The sequence below is a fragment of the Cydia strobilella genome, chromosome 10, assembly GCF_947568885.1.
Source record: "Cydia strobilella chromosome 10, ilCydStro3.1, whole genome shotgun sequence".
In the NCBI taxonomy this organism is placed as follows: Eukaryota; Metazoa; Arthropoda; class Insecta; order Lepidoptera; family Tortricidae; genus Cydia; species Cydia strobilella.
This window is the reverse complement of record NC_086050.1, coordinates 9,547,569-9,564,793: the sequence shown is the minus strand read 5'-3', so window position 1 is coordinate 9,564,793 and position 17,225 is coordinate 9,547,569. Positions and strand designations below refer to the sequence as shown.

General features: G+C 35.6%; 1 protein-coding gene across 5 annotated transcripts in view; it reads left to right on the top strand.

Annotated features, from left to right (window-relative positions):
* The first annotated feature begins 15,085 nt into the window (after positions 1-15,085).
* LOC134744977 (transcription factor collier) overlaps positions 15,086-17,225 on the top strand; it is a 73,650-nt gene continuing 71,510 nt past the window's right edge. For all 5 annotated transcript variants that reach the window (XM_063678930.1, XM_063678928.1, XM_063678927.1 and 2 more), the window contains exon 1: positions 15,086-16,100. The gene's annotated coding sequence lies outside the window, so the exon portion shown is untranslated. The remainder of the gene's footprint in view (positions 16,101-17,225) is intronic.

Genomic DNA, 17,225 nt, shown 5'->3' with positions numbered 1-17,225 from the left:
TAACTATAAGATTTATAATTCGTCTGTATTAAAACATTAGCTTTCAAAGATTCGAATTTTAAGGTGGTTTTTCGTATTTTATTGCAGGAGTGGTAGCTCCGACACCACAGGATGGTTACCTTCTGGCGGCGGCAGCAGAAGCTGCTCTCTCGAAACTGGAAGATTTCATGTCTGAAAAGAAAAAGGAAGAGACTCACATTATGTCTGAACAAGAACCTGCTGAAGAATTTAAGTGGGAAGTCACGGTGGCTTCTGTTGAGCCCAATGAACCAGCTTCCATGCCCGATCAAGTCTGTGCTCAGGTAAATCGTATTTTCTTGATTTTGATAATATCTAAAATATTTATACGGATAAAGGGCTAAAAATGTCTATACTCTACTGAATGTCTAAACAACTAGGTTGTGTAAACATATTTTTGCCGCTTTGTGCGTATCAATATTTTTTTATTTTAGACCTTGTTCGTATCTAAATATAGCACAATCGGATTAGGACTAACCTCGAAATCTCTTCCAAAGTTATGAAATTAGGTATTTATGATAATTAATGGTCTCTTTTTCATGTACACACTATTTGACATTTGGGGACCTCTAGGAATCGCAGCCATCTTAGAAAATGTGTAAATGTGTATCCTGGAGAAATTTGCATTTTACTCTAAATCTACGTTCTCTGTAAAAATATATGGTGTAAGGCAACATTAAAGTTTATTAAATTCTACACAAAAAAGTCCTAGATAACTTTGCGGAAAAAAACATCTTGTTATAGAAAATAATAGCTGAATCCAGATTTAGCGCTTATACCCTTTCAGGGGATATTCTCTTAATATGAAACTTGGAGGAATATGAATTCCACTTTTGTCTATACATTTGTACACGTTCTACTCCAATATCAACATTTTACTCGACTGCGACTTAAACAGAAAGTAGGGTTATGGGTTTAAATACTGAAAATCAGTACACCCTGTAGCTCAGGATACTGGACGGATTTTTTAAAATGACATATCGGTAGATTTCCCTTGCCCTTCACAACCTGTTTACACCTGTTTTATTAAAGAGAAAGTAATATAGCCGCCTTGAGAGGACGCCGAATAGTAAAGTGAGCCATATTTCTAGAAGAAAGCTCCGTTTTAGGGACATGGTGTCTTATATCTTTTTTGTGTAGAACCTAATAAGCTTTTGTTTCGCTATTCACAGTATTCACATTAAACCCAGATATTCCGAGAAAAACAGAAAAACCAAAAAAGACATACTTTTCAAGATGGCGTTTGATCCCCGTGGTCCCCGAAGCTCCAATTTTATGACACGCAAACAAGGATCCCTGAAATTGTAGGTGTCAAATTTCATTACTGTCACTATTGTTTAAACCCCATTTAAGACCTAAAATCTGTTTTTGCAGTCACATTTTTAAGTCCTAAACATTTTTCCTCCATTTATTTTAGTAAATTTGTATTGCATAGCACTCGTGTACCAATTATGGATCTACTGATGTCTATTTTATTGACATCCACTCAATAGTTTAGGCGCTAGAAGTAAAAATATGATTTACTATTTAATGTATAGACAAAAGTGGAATTCATATTCCTCCAAGTTTCATATTAAGAAAATATCCCCTGAAAGGGTATAAGCGCTAAATCTGGATTCAGCTATTATTTTCTATAACAAGATGTATTTTTTCCGCAAAGTTAGCTAGCTCTTTTTTGTGTAGAATTTAATAAGCTTTAATGTTGCCTTACACCATATTTTCATAGAGAACGTATATTTAGAGTAAAACGCAAATTTCTCCAGGATGGTACACATTTTCCAAGATGGCTGCGATTCCTCGAGGTCCCCAAATGTCAAATAGTGTGGACTGAAAAAGAGACCTTTAATTGACATACATACCAAATTTCATCTCTTTGGAAGGATTTCGAGGTGAAACTTAATCCGATTGTGCTAATTTTATTACGGAGACTGAACGTTATAATATGTAAAACGACGTAACCTTGCGTTTGGGTTTGTCTCAGTGGGCGATAAAACTATGCATACTTTTTAGTACAACTTAGATAGGGAACTTATAATATAAATTAAAAGACTGTGAAACAGCACCTCATGTAACCAAGGTTAAATAGCGAAATCTTAACAAGACGAGAACAGCTGCGAGAATAGAGATTAATTAAATACAACTAGTCGGAAGCCGGATATTACCTGCGAATTACTTTAAACTAAGCGTCTCAGCTATAAAAGTAATTAATATGTGATCGGTGCTTGCGCCTGTTTTGGTTTTGTGGCTCAAGGGAGGTAATGTGAGTATTTAAAAGTTATCTATGCTAGACTTTGTTTTTAAGGTAGGTACATAAAACTTATAAGACGAAAAAGTTCAGAAATTCATTTGGTTAATTCAATATTTAGGCCCTTGTTCTGCAATGGCACACATAGGTAAATGCATAGAGTAACTTATACTAGAGCGGTACTGTCATAGTAAATTTTGTAACCCCAGTAAATTCACTGCCATCTGTCGACACACTTTAAAACTAAAAATGAAGATTTATAGAAATACGATAGAATATATTTAAATATAGATAAATGTTTTTTTATTTGCATTAATTATTTATATGATTTTGACCCATGTTCTTTCACTGATATGCGTTATAATTGTTAAATAACAAACGAAACCGTCAACGCCATCTATACGACTGTAGGCCAAAACTAGTAGCGCCCTCTGAACAAGAATCAAATTTTCTTGATTTTCGAGGCACGTTTTTTCCTTAGACTGTATCCATCTATTACGGAGTTATATCTTTGGTAAATGTAATTTAGGTAGTGTTACAACAATTTATGTAAGAGGTGCTATACAGTTTATATGATGATTATGAGTCCAACTAAAACATAAGCTTTTAAATTCCGTTGTCTGTACTCATAGGAAAGATGGGAAACTAAATATCTGCATGACCCGAATTAGCTTCCATTATTACGTAGGCACATATTAATATAATCTTTACTCTTTATGAATTCAGTCGTATTTTAATTGTAACTACAAATTTAAATATAACAGATCTAATAAGTACCTAATTAGTATTTCTTGGATATAGGACCCCTAGCCCTTTTTAATATGCATTATCATTATTAGTTAGAAGTGTACATAATTACGTATGTACACATTTACTTCGAAATGCATTCTGATTATAATCACTCTCCCATGAATCCCAGATCGCCCCAAACTTAGCCGCCTACTAGACAAGTACAAGACGCTCTAATTAGGTCTACTAAGTTAAACAAGTTACTACCGCAATACTAATTAAGTGATACGATGTTCCGTTAAGTTGTGCTAAGTTCAGCCTAAGTTGTATTGTCTTAGTTCAGATGGGATTTGGTTAGGCTAAGACAAGCTTAGTGTAATGTAGTGTAGTGTGTGTGTAGGTAGCTATATTATTTCCCTGAATAAGACTTAAAATAGTAGTAACGGTAATTCAATTGATCGCTTTACAGTGTAAAGTAAAGTTTACACTATAGACACATAGTATGGTAACCTATTTTACATGAAATAAATGAATCACTAATTACTAGAGTTCTTCTCCTAAATAACCCGTTAATTCTTTCTATTTTTAATTTATGGAAAAACGTCAGTACACTACAATTTTAGGTGCAAACCCATGTATTTGAGTGTTTATTATATTATTGATAAAGATAAAAATATTAAAATACATTGGTTATAAGTTTTTTTTAATAAGGTAAAAATAAGACAAGTTTCTTGCACACAAAACAGGACAGTACAAAATTGGTGTGTCATCGGATGGGTGCATAGCATGGTTACATAATACAAAATTTCTAGGGGTCCCCGCACTATACTAGGCCTGTACCGCGGGAGACCAAGTATGCATTTGTTTGTCATGTGCTCATGTGTGACAGTTGGAATATAAAGAAGAAAAATATGAACTAAAAGTACATACATTGTTTAGTGAGTGAGTTAGTGTCATGGTAGTCAAGTGACAATAACCGTTTAGCCTCGGATACCGTGCAACGTATCAAATCACCCACTTTGTAGTTTTACAGCAGCATTGTACATCTAAGACCTAAGGACATCACCGAAACGCCTACCAAATGCAGTGTTGACTGTTGGATTAGGTAATTTAAAAATGCGTTTAGAGACCAATCAGAGTAATTTTCCAGTTTAGACGCGTATCTGTCCATTGAGAGGCAAACCTTGTGTATGTAGAGCTGTCGGTCTGTGAAGACTTGGGCTTCGGCGTAAAGGCTGTTTAGTTTGTCGAATATCTGTAGGGCTTTTTGAGAATAATTTTTAGGACAGAGCGTTGAGCTCTTTCGACAACTAGTATAGTGGTTTTGGCATCACTGCCCCACGCTGATATAGCGTAAGTAAGTAGGTAGTTATTGACTGACAAAGCGATATGTATGTTTTTTTAAAGACAGATTCGCGGAGTGCCGTAGCTTTTTTAATATGTACATACATTGTTTTCCTGATTCTTTTGGAGAGACAGGAGATATGGGCTTTAAAGTTTAGATTTTCGTCAATGAGCAAGCCGAGATACTTAATAACTTCTGCTCGACCTATGGTTTCACAAGAACAGGGTCAGGTACCAGTATCTTTAGTATATTTAACTTAATGCATTTAGCATGTTATTAGGTTATTACATACTTACATACATACCTATACGTAATACTGTACGTTACCTGGCGCAGTTTGCCAAAAGCATAATACCTACTATAAAAAAATAATGACAGTAAATATTATATTAAGGTACGACCCCAGTGCTGTCATTATGCCCCAGTTGTGTTATGCGAATATCTACAAAACGTAGTGAAAAAACATAAAAAAGCACTCGAGCGTAACAGATGCGTAACAATAGCTCGTTACGAAACAAGTGACTCCTCGTGATATTCGTACCATGTTGATTGAGTTATTTATTTCTTTACACCGTTAATTGATAAATGTCAATAAATATATGCAGCAATCTATTTTGTTTATATTCGTTATTTTTTGGAAAGAAAGGAAAGTTTAATAAATAAACTTGCATTCAGGCCGATATGAAGACGAGTACTTATCTGGCTATCTGCCCCACCCCACCACGGATAACGGAATAAGTAAAATTCTCATTTGTTTACTATATTCTCGCGCATCATATTTCAAATTCAAACTGATTTCCCAATGTAACTCTATTTTACCGAAATAACGAAAATGTGTATTATATAAGTATAGGTGCAGTTTCCGAAGGAACGATAGTTAAGGCATATTATGTTAAGCACTAGACTAGCCGCTTGACCGTCAAAAAATGGCTGCTAATGGCATAACAAAAAGCTATTTAACAGTGGGCCCAACTGGGCCATTACGCTGGGCCGAGTGTCGGTGCTTATTAAAAATGTGGCCTGAATATCAAATTGCTATCTTCTATTGTATCGCACCCCTGCGCCGTCCCCGTTTTGAACAAGTTTTCACAGAGTAGGGGAGAGTAGAGCCAAACAGATCTACATGGAAATATTTTACTACGAATTCAGATAAGGAGTTTTTTATTAGGTTATAGATACTATATACTATATATAATTTTCCTCGTATTTTTAAAAAAAATTGCACAAGAGAAAAATCAAAATACACCATATACCTCATTGCACAAAAACATTATGCAAAACATGCACAAAAAAATTAAATCGAACAGTAAACTACATTTAGGTATTATGTGATTTTGGCAATGGGTACCAATCTCAGCTTTTTGCTAGATATATGTGGATATACCTAGCGCTGATTATCAGACGGGCCCCTTTTTTTGACGGGTCGGTCGTTACACATCCAGGATGCACGAAAACATGAGTACTAGCAGTGTAGTAGTCTCTATATCACTTTAATCTGTACAAACTGTAAGTACAGGATGAGCAAGATTGTTATCCAGGGGCACTAGTCCGACCCGGGGCATTGTTTGTTTTTTACACAATAAATTCAGATGTCACATCTCGCGTGATAAATGATCGGCCTGACACGCGAGTCATATGGCGAATTTGCGCACAAGTGCTTATTTCTGTAGTTTAAGGGGCTGGTGTTTTTTATGGTTAATAAAACTGTTAAAGTTCATATTCCACCAATGCTTATAAGGTTTCTGATCTTATTTTGCTGGTTTCGTGTACACAAATCTGAATTATAATTATTTAAGATTGTTTTTTGTTTATAAATGTTAGTTTTACCATGCATTCTTTTAATTTACTTACGAACCTTTTACTAACCGGTTGTCATTAAAAAAACATACCTAACAAAAGCTGAGTATATCAGTTTTACATATCAAAGTTTTCGCTTTCAAGCAAAATGTGGTACCTATATTGTATTTATTTATCATTATTTTGATAACAATTTCAGTGAAGCAAACCGTAACGCTTATATTATTACCATCATAACCTGGCAGCTAAGTACCCGGAGTGAACCTGAATAAGTTAGTGGAAGGCAAATCCATTTGGTCGGGTTTCCGCGTTTTTTCGCTGCATTACGGCGGCCAATTCTAAAATATTGAATAAGTAATAATAAACCTCGCGAATAGGATATACTAAGTGGAAAAAGTATAAGCGACACACTGTTTAAAGAAATATTGCGGGTAATATACCTACATTTAGCATCGAACCTGTTCGTACTTTGAGGACGTAATGCGTAAAATGTAACGAAGGGTTCAATGGCTTTAAGACAGGTGGCCGAACGATTTTTACCAAAATACTTATGTACCTACATCTATTACGCAAATAAACTTCTGTCCAGTGATATTATAACTATATGTAGAAAAGGCATACCCTAACAACAAGCGAAAAAAAATGCTTCCAACGTCACGGCAGCACACACGTACAATATTATTATTGTTCACATACACCTACGTACGCAAATGGCATAAAAGAGACTGCATTAATTAAAATATTACCTAAGTAAAAAAGAGACAACTAGTGTTTGTCACTTGCGCGTCATAGGTAGTTAAACTTACAGCAAACTGTATTTAATTAAACAGTGAAATGTGTCAAACATTTTGCTTATTTACTCAGATTAGATTTTAATCGGTTCAGACACCAGCCACCTTTAAACTGTCTGTAGCAGCGTATTCATTGGCCCACAGAAGGGCAACCACTAAACGCATTACGACTTGTTACGCCGCTTCGTCAACCACAAAATATTCCACCTCAACCGCCACCGTTCCCACACCATTATCATGACCGTACATTGCTATTGCTTGCCAAGTGTAGGCAGGTGAGACGTTTAGGATAACTAGTGTTACTTGTGACCTTATATTGGTTTTTTGAATGGTGATTTCTCTTTTCATTCTGTCAGTCGATACCGTTGTTTTAGGGATCAAATATGGAACCAACATACCTAAACTAAGCGGATTTTCTGTGTTTTCAAAAAGCCTTCAGATATATCGGAGCGGCCAAGGTGATCAAAAATGTCTGAGTACGCCCTCTAACGCCTTGACAATAGAGACGTAAGTATTCAGATATTACGGAGTGCATTGGCCGCTCCGATATGTCTGATGGCGAGTCTACTATGAGGATGTCGATTTACGTCTGTATGATCGCAGAGTTTATATCGTTTACTGGTTTTCATAATGTTCACTCGCGCTCATCAAGCTTCTAGCACCCCAGTAGGCCGAGCACATGATTGACACGACAGTATCTCGCCGCGAGATAGACTACCCGTCTTCTACTAACTGTATGTATTAAAGGGAGACGGGTAGTCTATGTCGCGGCGAGATACTTTCGCGCCAATCATGTGCTAGCCCGGCTGATGCTTTCAGGGAATTTTAATTTTTTACCACGCGGCATGAATGTTTTTACACTTCACGTAACTGACATATTTCATAGTGCTAGTCTTTTTGCGCCCTGTCCGTTAGTCTGACTATTAGAGAACAATTTTTGTTAGTGATGTTAATTGTTTTTCGTGTTTAAAATAGTATGCATGCATTTCCTTGATAGTTTTAGTAATATCAACAAACAAAAGAATTTTTAATATCTGCAAAATATGTGGCCAATTACATGTTCCAAGCTTTTAGTATTAACCCAACCTAACAACTAAAATCACATTTTACGAATAGCCCAAGATAAGACGTAGTTGCCACCCATTTCAATTTTAGGGTGCCGCTGCCGTAGCGAAGTTGTAGTTTCGTCACGTCCGTCTGTCTGTCCGTCGATCCGTCTGTCCGTATATTACAGCCATTTTAACTCGAAAAAGATAAGCTATATTTTAGTGAAATTTTGAACATAAGTGTATTCCGTGAACCTCTATTAGGTACTTAGTTTAGACGATAAAATAAAAACTGGACAAATGCGAGTCGGACTCGCGCACCGAGGATTCCGTACAAATTGAACTTATTTTTTAATCGGTCACCCGTTGACCACGAACGCTGTAAAGAGTTCGAAACGTCGGGATGTATTATAAATTCAATATACGCGATATAATCCGTTTTCATAGTTTTATTTTATTTTTTATTTTTAACAAATATATAGTTTTCACATTTTAACGGGAGAGTGTCGAAATATACGTTTTTTGCAGTATAAACGGTCGTATCTTTTTTTACGTTAACTTAGAAGTTTGATTTTTTCACATCTTTAGGGGACTGTAGATTTGAGTGTACGGTTTAAATTGAATCTCGATACCTTCACGCGTTCCCGAGATAAAGGGTCTTGACAGACAGACAGACAGGCTGACGTAATACGGACGGACGGACAACTATAACGGTTAGGAGGTTATCAATTCGGTTGTGTGTTTTTTTTTTTTTTTAATCTTTGTTACTCCATAACTCATTTTAGGACCGATTTTGAAAATTGATTGTAAGTATATACATACAGATTGGTCCCGTTTTTGTCAAAACGCAGTTGTGATGATGGGATCCATGAGGAATCGTGGGAACTCCTCAAATATGAAAGGTATATATATCAGAAATATCAGAATGGAACTCTTTAACGACGCATAGTTCACGTTTGGCGATTTGTCTTCTTTTTTATGTTTGTTAAGCAAGTTACATTTTCAAGACACATTTTTGTCAAATGTGGGTAGTTTTACCTCCTGTTAGTTTGGAAAAAGATGCTGTCTTTTTCATTTCATTGTCTGGAGTGCACCATCAACAATAAGTAACCTTTCAACGGCATCCCCCATTGAAGTCGGTTTTTTTTTCTTAAAAATTATTTCTTTTGAGGTACGGAACCCTAAAAACAAAATGTATTAATTTTATGTAACTTAAAGATCTCTAATAAAACAATTTGAAGAAATATTCGAATTTAAACTATAATATACTAGCGACCCGCCGGCGCCGCGGCTTCGCACGGGTAGTTCAACTAATTTACACAAAACCTTTACAAATGACCTATACACCTCTTGAATCACTCTATCTATTAAAAAAACCACATCAAAATCCGTTGCGTAGTTTTAAAAATCTAAGCATACATAGGGACAGTCGGACGGACAGACAGCGAAAAGCGACTTTGTTTTATACTATGTAGTGATGATAACTACACACGGTACATCGGTTTCACTCACGTGTCGCGACATGTTTCGGAGAGCCTTGGTCTCCATTTTCAAGCACTAACAGTCCGTCGTGAACGCTACTCACTCATGCACTGTTAGTGCTTCAAAATGGAGACCTAGGCTCTCCGAAGCATGTCGCGACACGTGAGTGAAACCGTAATATTAGCTTAATTTAAGTATGCCTCACGATAGTTCAAATCCGAATATTTCTTCAAATTGTTTTATTCGGTTCGGTTAATTGTTGCATACAGTCGCTACTTAAACATGCACTTTTAGTGCTTGAAAATGGAAACCTAGGCTCTCCGAAACATGTCGCGCGACTGACTAAAACGAGTGAAACCGTAAAATTAGCTTAATTGAAGAAATATTTTTGCAATTTTAATCCTGATATCTGTAATTGACACATCCTGCCACAACTATGCGGCGAATCGCAAACGTTTCTTGAGAATTGATTTTAAAATGATGTCGGCATCTTCTACCCTGTTAAAAGCTTGACAAGCTGTCAAACCCCTTACTACCTATTATCGCTACTTACTCGTAATTTTGAGCACGAAGTCGCTGTTCTGGTTGGGTTGTTTTGTCAAATTATTTGCTCTTTTGTTGATTTGTTTGTCGCAGCAGGATAAGTTTAACCGCAAAGTAGTTAAAAGCTCGGAAGTTGATGTGATTGACACTTAAGTAAACAATGAAACAATATTTTCAAGGCTTGTCAGATTTGTCAATCGACTAGGTATACAATAATGTCAATAAAATACTTTAGTAATTTGGATACCAGTTAAACTCGGGTAAAACCGCCCGTGAATAAAAATGTCAAAACTGTAACGACACTGCCGTAATTCTTAAGTCTTATATGAATAAAGCTTATTTTAAATACTACTCACTAATTCGTTGAAACACATAAAGTTTAAGTTGCTTAATTGAGACCGTCAGATGTTCACAAGAGTTCACACCTTTTTGTAAATAAAAACAAACATCTGCGTATCGTGGTAGCGCTGTCGTTTGTTTTTATTTCCGCACTTCTTGTCAAAACCACTTGAAATGTAACTAAAAAAACACTAACCGCGAAATATAATGTTCGCACTAATCAAACCCTGATCAGCTTCCGGTCTCATCTGTCGCGTTGGACATTTCCTGGGCCTTCATAGAAAAGCAATCGGAACGTCGTAAATGTTAAGGGTCTGAAAAGGCCCCCTGGGGTGTAGCTAAAGGCAGGACGATGTTTCTTGACACTGCCAGAAAAAGTACTTGGTAGCCCTTAAGTCCGTACAGCCGTCAGGGGTGTTATAAGGGCAGCAAAAAGCGTAATTTAAAGCTGACTTAAGGTTTCGAATTAAAATGAAGATGGGACGGGGTCACGGGTATATGGGGAGTTAAAGGGATTGCTTTTGATACTAACATAGAAGGGACAATAACAAATTAGATACCTATACAGGGAACCTCTTTGGACAACACACTATCATTTATTTAGATTTGTGTTTATTATGTCTTACTGATTTTTAATTTATCTTATGTACTTAGTCATAAGAATTATTTGGTAAAACAACGAAATACAAGTAGCTAAAACAATAAAAACACATAAATTCACAAAATTAAGTAGTTAATAAGTTTAAATAAATAATTTATAAATAAGTTTTGGGGACAAGGTCACATGGATCGACTTTAGCCACAAACTATAAACAAGATTTTTAGGGTTCCGTACCCAAAGAGTAAAACGGGACCCTATTACTGAGACTCCGCTGTCTGTCTGTCTGTCTGTCTGTCCGTCCGTCTGTTACTAGGCTGTATCTCATGAACCGTGATAGCTAGACAGTTAAAATATTTACAGATGACGTATTTGTGTTGCCGTTATAACAACAAATACAATAAATATTTAAAAATCTGAAAACATTCTCAGGAAGAAAATATTTGATAAACACACAGATAAATGCCCTTCCTTAACTGGGATTCAAATCCAGGACGTCCAGCTTCGTAGGCAGACGCACCAACTATGCTAGAAGGCCGTTATAATTTAACTGACAACTTTAATATATTTATGTTTTGTTTTACGCTAAATAAATATGTTCTATTTCTATTTCACAACGTCGAGTTAGCATGCGCAACCGGTTTCCGGCACCTTACCGGGAACAATGGATCTAGATATATAGTAATCAGATCAGATGCCTAAGCGGTGGTCCGAGGGGAAATTACGGTTGCAGACTTAATTATTTATAGGCTGTCAGGTAGGTACTTGCTTGTGTTAGTAATATGTTATGTTATGATTAAAATTTTCCATAAGAATAGGATGAAATCTTGGACCTAATCAGAAATTATATTATCTAGCACTTCGCCATTTCGATCCAATGGTTTACCTACTTGAAATAAAAACATTGAAATCGTATATTCTTTTTTTGTTTACTTCTATCTCTATTATAGGGTTAAAAGAATAACGTGTTTCAATGATTTAATTTCAAGTAGGTTAACCATTGCATCAAAATGGTGAATAGTGGAAGAAAATTTAATTTTTATTACGTCTGAGATTTCATTGAGATTTATTAATAAAGGTTTATATTTTTATTCATGTCATTCTATTCTTTCTTTCATCTGGTACAATCATGTGCATCGGAATGGTTGAAACCAAATTTAAGTAGTTTCCTGCCAGCCTTGCTTAAAAACCTAATCAATTTATTAAAATCTAAGTCATTTTCAAACAGTTATATTTAATTGTTTTGGTTTTTACTTTAAATAAAAATATATGTAACTTTATGTGACAATTTTGGCCTTTACAATCACAGTGTGACAATTTGCACTAAATAAAAAATTTGACAATTTAGCCTATTTATTCCTTATTGAATATAAAAAAAAATTGCCTACTTAAAAGTGAAACTTTGAAGAATAAGCGGCTTATTCTTTAAAGTTTCACTTTTAAGTAGGCACATTTTTTTTTAAATAATAATTTGTAGGGCGTGGCAGTGACGATTTTCATATAAGTGTCAAATATCAAAAACGTTAAAAAAAACACTAAAATTGGCATTTTAAAAGTATGAATACAATGTTTTAACGCTTGTTCCATGCAGTTTTGCCCTTTTTGGTACAAATTTATCATGTTTTTTTTTCATACAAACTTTCATAATCGCAAATATTATAAGGACAAATTGAGCATAATTTGTAAACTATAAGTCTTAACAATATACTTCCAAAGACAATATTGTAGAGAATTTTATGGAGAATATACTTCTCCTAGACATTTAAATTGCAGCTTTCAAAGTTTTCATAAAACTTTATAAGGACTTAGAATGGGGATATAAAAATGGGGGGAAGGGAGAAAAACAATAACCTCTCGGCGTGTTTCTACTTCTGTTTATTCTTATAAAGCTAAAAGCTATATGCATGCTAAGTTTCGTGCTTTCTGCCGGATGGTACCATACTTCCTTACTAAATCGAGCTAAGAAGCCGCACTATAAAGTGATAGCTGGACAATACATACCAATAGCCACGATGGATTGCCGGGTGTTGACTATACCTCTCGCGTCGATTGTTTGTCCCTATATAACAGTTCCGTCAAGTATATTTTAGTTTGGCTTAATTTAAAAAATAATTAAAGTTTACTGTATATCCGTATTACACTTTAAACAACATTAATGAGTAAAAACATAAACAAAATATTCTCGAGGCGCCTTCGCCATTTTAAAGTTCAACCGCAAATATTTGGCATAACATCAGACATGTCATGATCCGGTTTGGATACTAGGTACTTGGTGCTATTTAAACTATTTTGACGCCTGTTGTTTGCCTCTTCTTAATTTTCTGTATTATTTGTATTGTTTTCTGTATTGAGGTGTGCAATAAAGAGTATTTGTATTGTATTGTACCTACAAAACTGCTGACTTATCATAAAACAGTGAACCTAGTGAAAATCAAATTATACGCTACAATATCGCTACTAGTTATAAATTCTCCTTAAAATACATAAAGTCTGTGTAAATAATGTAAAAATGTAATTATATTTTACAAAGCACCGTCTGCTACATATTTTGTTATAAATTAAAGCCTTAATATAGAATTCTCAATACGTCTTGTAGCGTATTCTCTAGGCACACTGAGTGGGCGTGGCCAGAGGTGGGCGTGGCGGGGCGGTCCCTCCAGACCGCCCAGCACTCAGGAGACCCAAGTTTGTTACTGATGTTGGAAATTTGGGAATTGTTGGGGAAAGGGTATTTTGATATTGGTGGTGATTAATTATAGATATTTTTAGTAATTAGAAATCATGATAAGTCTCTCAATACAAGCAGCCCTTAAATCATGTTCGGCAAAAGCAGAGAAAATACTTACATAATTACTTAAGGGGATCCCATGCCATAATGACCTTCGATTTGAATCCCTTAGTTTTCTTATGTTTTTTGTAGCTTATCATATTAACAGCAACGGATTTTAGCAATATAGTATCCCATATTTTCTTCAAAGTTCATTGTTTTCGAAATATTTGGCATCAAAGTTGAACAATTTTAGGCCGACAATTTTTATATGTATACGAGTAGGTACAGTCAGCAAAACTGTTAGCTTAGCACCGCTGCATACATTTTTATATGCTAGTAGTTTTATATGCTACCTACCTACACTTGATTTATTCATTGGTAATTATTTAGAATGGTATTAGAGTACGTTCAAATAGTAGAGTTTTTTAGCAGAGTTGCTTCATTCCAAATACAGGGACATGGAATGAAAACAGGCACTTTAAATATAAATGTCATTTTCATGGCTCTTGAGTGTGATAATAATTACCTACTTACCTACTTCGTAGGGAATACTTAGTTTTTACAAGAACACATATATCAATATGGACATAATTTTTCATTAGAATTCCGATATGTAAGTACTACCACATGGGCAGTCTATCATGCTTCAGTGAAAGGCAGTGTCATTGTTATTAGGTACAATCAGCAATGCTATTCCCACCTTTGCATACAAACTTTTATGCAGGGTGGGGAGGGGGGTATGTTTGTTAGTCACCGACGTGGTATAAAAACTTAAATTATTTCATTTCGTAGGTACCTACTTGCTGTGAAAGCGGCCTTTTGTTACACCTACTTAGGTACCTACCTGAAAATACTAATATTTGCATTTGTTTTAACTCGTTGACGACACTGTCCCACCACGCATAGGTTACCTAACCGTAACAGCTAAAAAAAATCTGTTTGAAATTAAAATATATTGTGCAAGAATATAATGAACAATGGGACTAGTTTGCATGGCAGTTACGGTTGTAATAATTGCATGATGGGGTAGACATTCCGGTGCGCAATTCTACATTATTATTTTACTTAAACTCAGCCAAACGTACCTATACCCACTTTAAATCTCCATATTTCCATGATTGCTGCGACAGTAACATCACATGTGCTGTGCTGTGACAAAAATCAAATCGCTAGTCGCAAAGTAGTATAGTGCTTTCAGTTGAACTTTTAAGCTTTTGAAGCTGACTTTTTAAGTACCTACAAATATAGATAGGGGATATAGGAAAATTTAGGAGTGTTGGCAGAATTAAATCCTAAAAGAAGTCAAATCTACCGTGTTTCTTCCTTGATGTTATTCATGTTAGCGTCCTTTCTCTTTACAAATGCGATAATTTACCTACGATATTACAGCATACTTAATCACGTCATCACAAATGAACCAACAAAACCTCATCTCACGAGTAGTTAAAGTCAATTCCCAGTGAAATTTCATCATCGTCAGTGTAACGTGGTTTAATAAGTGATCCTCGAGGGTCGTCCCCGGGCGGCTGGTCCAGAGAGATGCTGTGCGTCTCATCTATAAAGGCATCCCTTACCCGCGCGCCGCCACGCGGTCTCTGAGGGAAACCTCGCACCGACCTTCCATTAGACAACTCGACAACGCTCGCATCGCACGCAAATAAACCTTGAAAATCTTTCAATAATATAAAGATAAATACTGGCTGTTTTTTTAAACAAAAAACGATACTTGATTAGGAATTCGAGTTTCGAATTGATATAGAAATGTGGCGCCACCTAGGGCAGTCGCGCTGTCCCGCTCGTAATGCGAGGGCGTGTCCCCTGGGCGCCTCCCCCAGGGGGACGGGGGCTCCGCGGCAGGCACTCGGCGCTCTCCCGCGACGCTTGTTAGTGTTCCGCAAATCCACAGCGGGATCGCCCGTACAACCGGGACTCGATCCCCTAACGCACATACGATAACGAATCCTAGCTGTCATTTGCAAACTTTACATTGGTATTTTGGGCTCACGTGCAATATTCTCTATTTTTTTGAAGTGTTTTTGGATTAGAATTTAAGTAATATTTCGGGTTTTCTAAATTTTTATCGAAGTTTGAAGAATTATGCAACGGACATTATAAAAATTTCCAACAATATAACAACATACTCTTAATTTTAAAATTGTCTTGCAAAGAATCCGTTCGCAAATTCAAAAAGATTCGATTCGCAATTCAAAAGCGGCGCGCTGACCGTTCGTGCGGGTCCGGGAGTGTTCGCGGGTGGTTCGGGTCGGTTCGCGATTCGGTCGGACGAGCTGAACGCGGCGGCGGGCGGGTACTCGGGCTCGCCGTGGCCGCCGCTCGAGCTCGACCCGGTGGGATGGGGACGGAAGCTGTACCCGCCGGCCGCGCCGAGGTCTTCAGGTATTTTTCTTAAATTTTCACGTAATACTTGTTATGATATATAATTTCTGGTTTAAGAGTATTATTAAGACGAAGTTTTATACTTGTTATTCCTTATTTTTGTAATGTAAAGTTTTATGTTTGGCAAATTTTTTATATTGATTTAATTCTTTACACCCGAAACACTAGTCACCAAAGTATTCTTGATTTAGTTTGAGACATTAAAACTATAAGAATACCTACTAATTTATTTGCTGATTGTTCGCATTATTTCGACATATGGAAGGTATTTGTTGATGTTTGACTTAGTTTGCTATTCAGGATGTATGTCCAGTTCTTGGACTTATTTATTTTGCAGTATGAAGAAAGTAAAAATTCATTTCCAACACGCCAGAGTCGCCGGACCCATAATTAAATTGAATTTCCTACCTGAATAATTTTAATCGCACTTAAACTATCGTGAGACATATTTCAAAATATTTATCAGTACGGTTTTTACTCACTATTATTTTTAGTCGAAACATGTCGCCAAAAGCGACTAAAAATAAAAGTGAGTAAAAACCGTACTGATAAATATTCTGAATAATTTTATTTAAAAGCATTTGTGAAGAAAATATTTATGTATCTATTTACGTTTACCTACTTGGAAAAAATGTAGGCAACTCCTGTATATAATTTTGATTTTTTGATTTTAGAATATTTAACTATTTAAAGCTTTACAACGTTGGGAACAACTCAAATTATTTTATTAAATATTAAATTATTTTTCTTTAGTATATGACATCTATTACAGTTTATTATTTAAAGTTTTGTTTTATTGATGTCGAAGTCGAAGTTTAATAAATTGACGTCTTATTTTGCAATTTACATTGCATCAGATAACGGTTTAATTACGGATATACATTTTTAACTTCAATGAAATTGGGTTTGGGTTTACCTACATGGTAAAAATGTCTGGTAAGAATTTTAGCTTAACTATTCTATACACAATGCTAGTTACCTATATATTTATTTTAACGAAGTAGCGAGCTTTTAGGTCTATTTTTATCCTTACACAAAATACAAGTTTTTATTAGAATTTGAAAATATCTTTTCCATACTTGTAAACCTTGGTTATTTTTGCAAAATTAAGTTTATTTTCAAGTG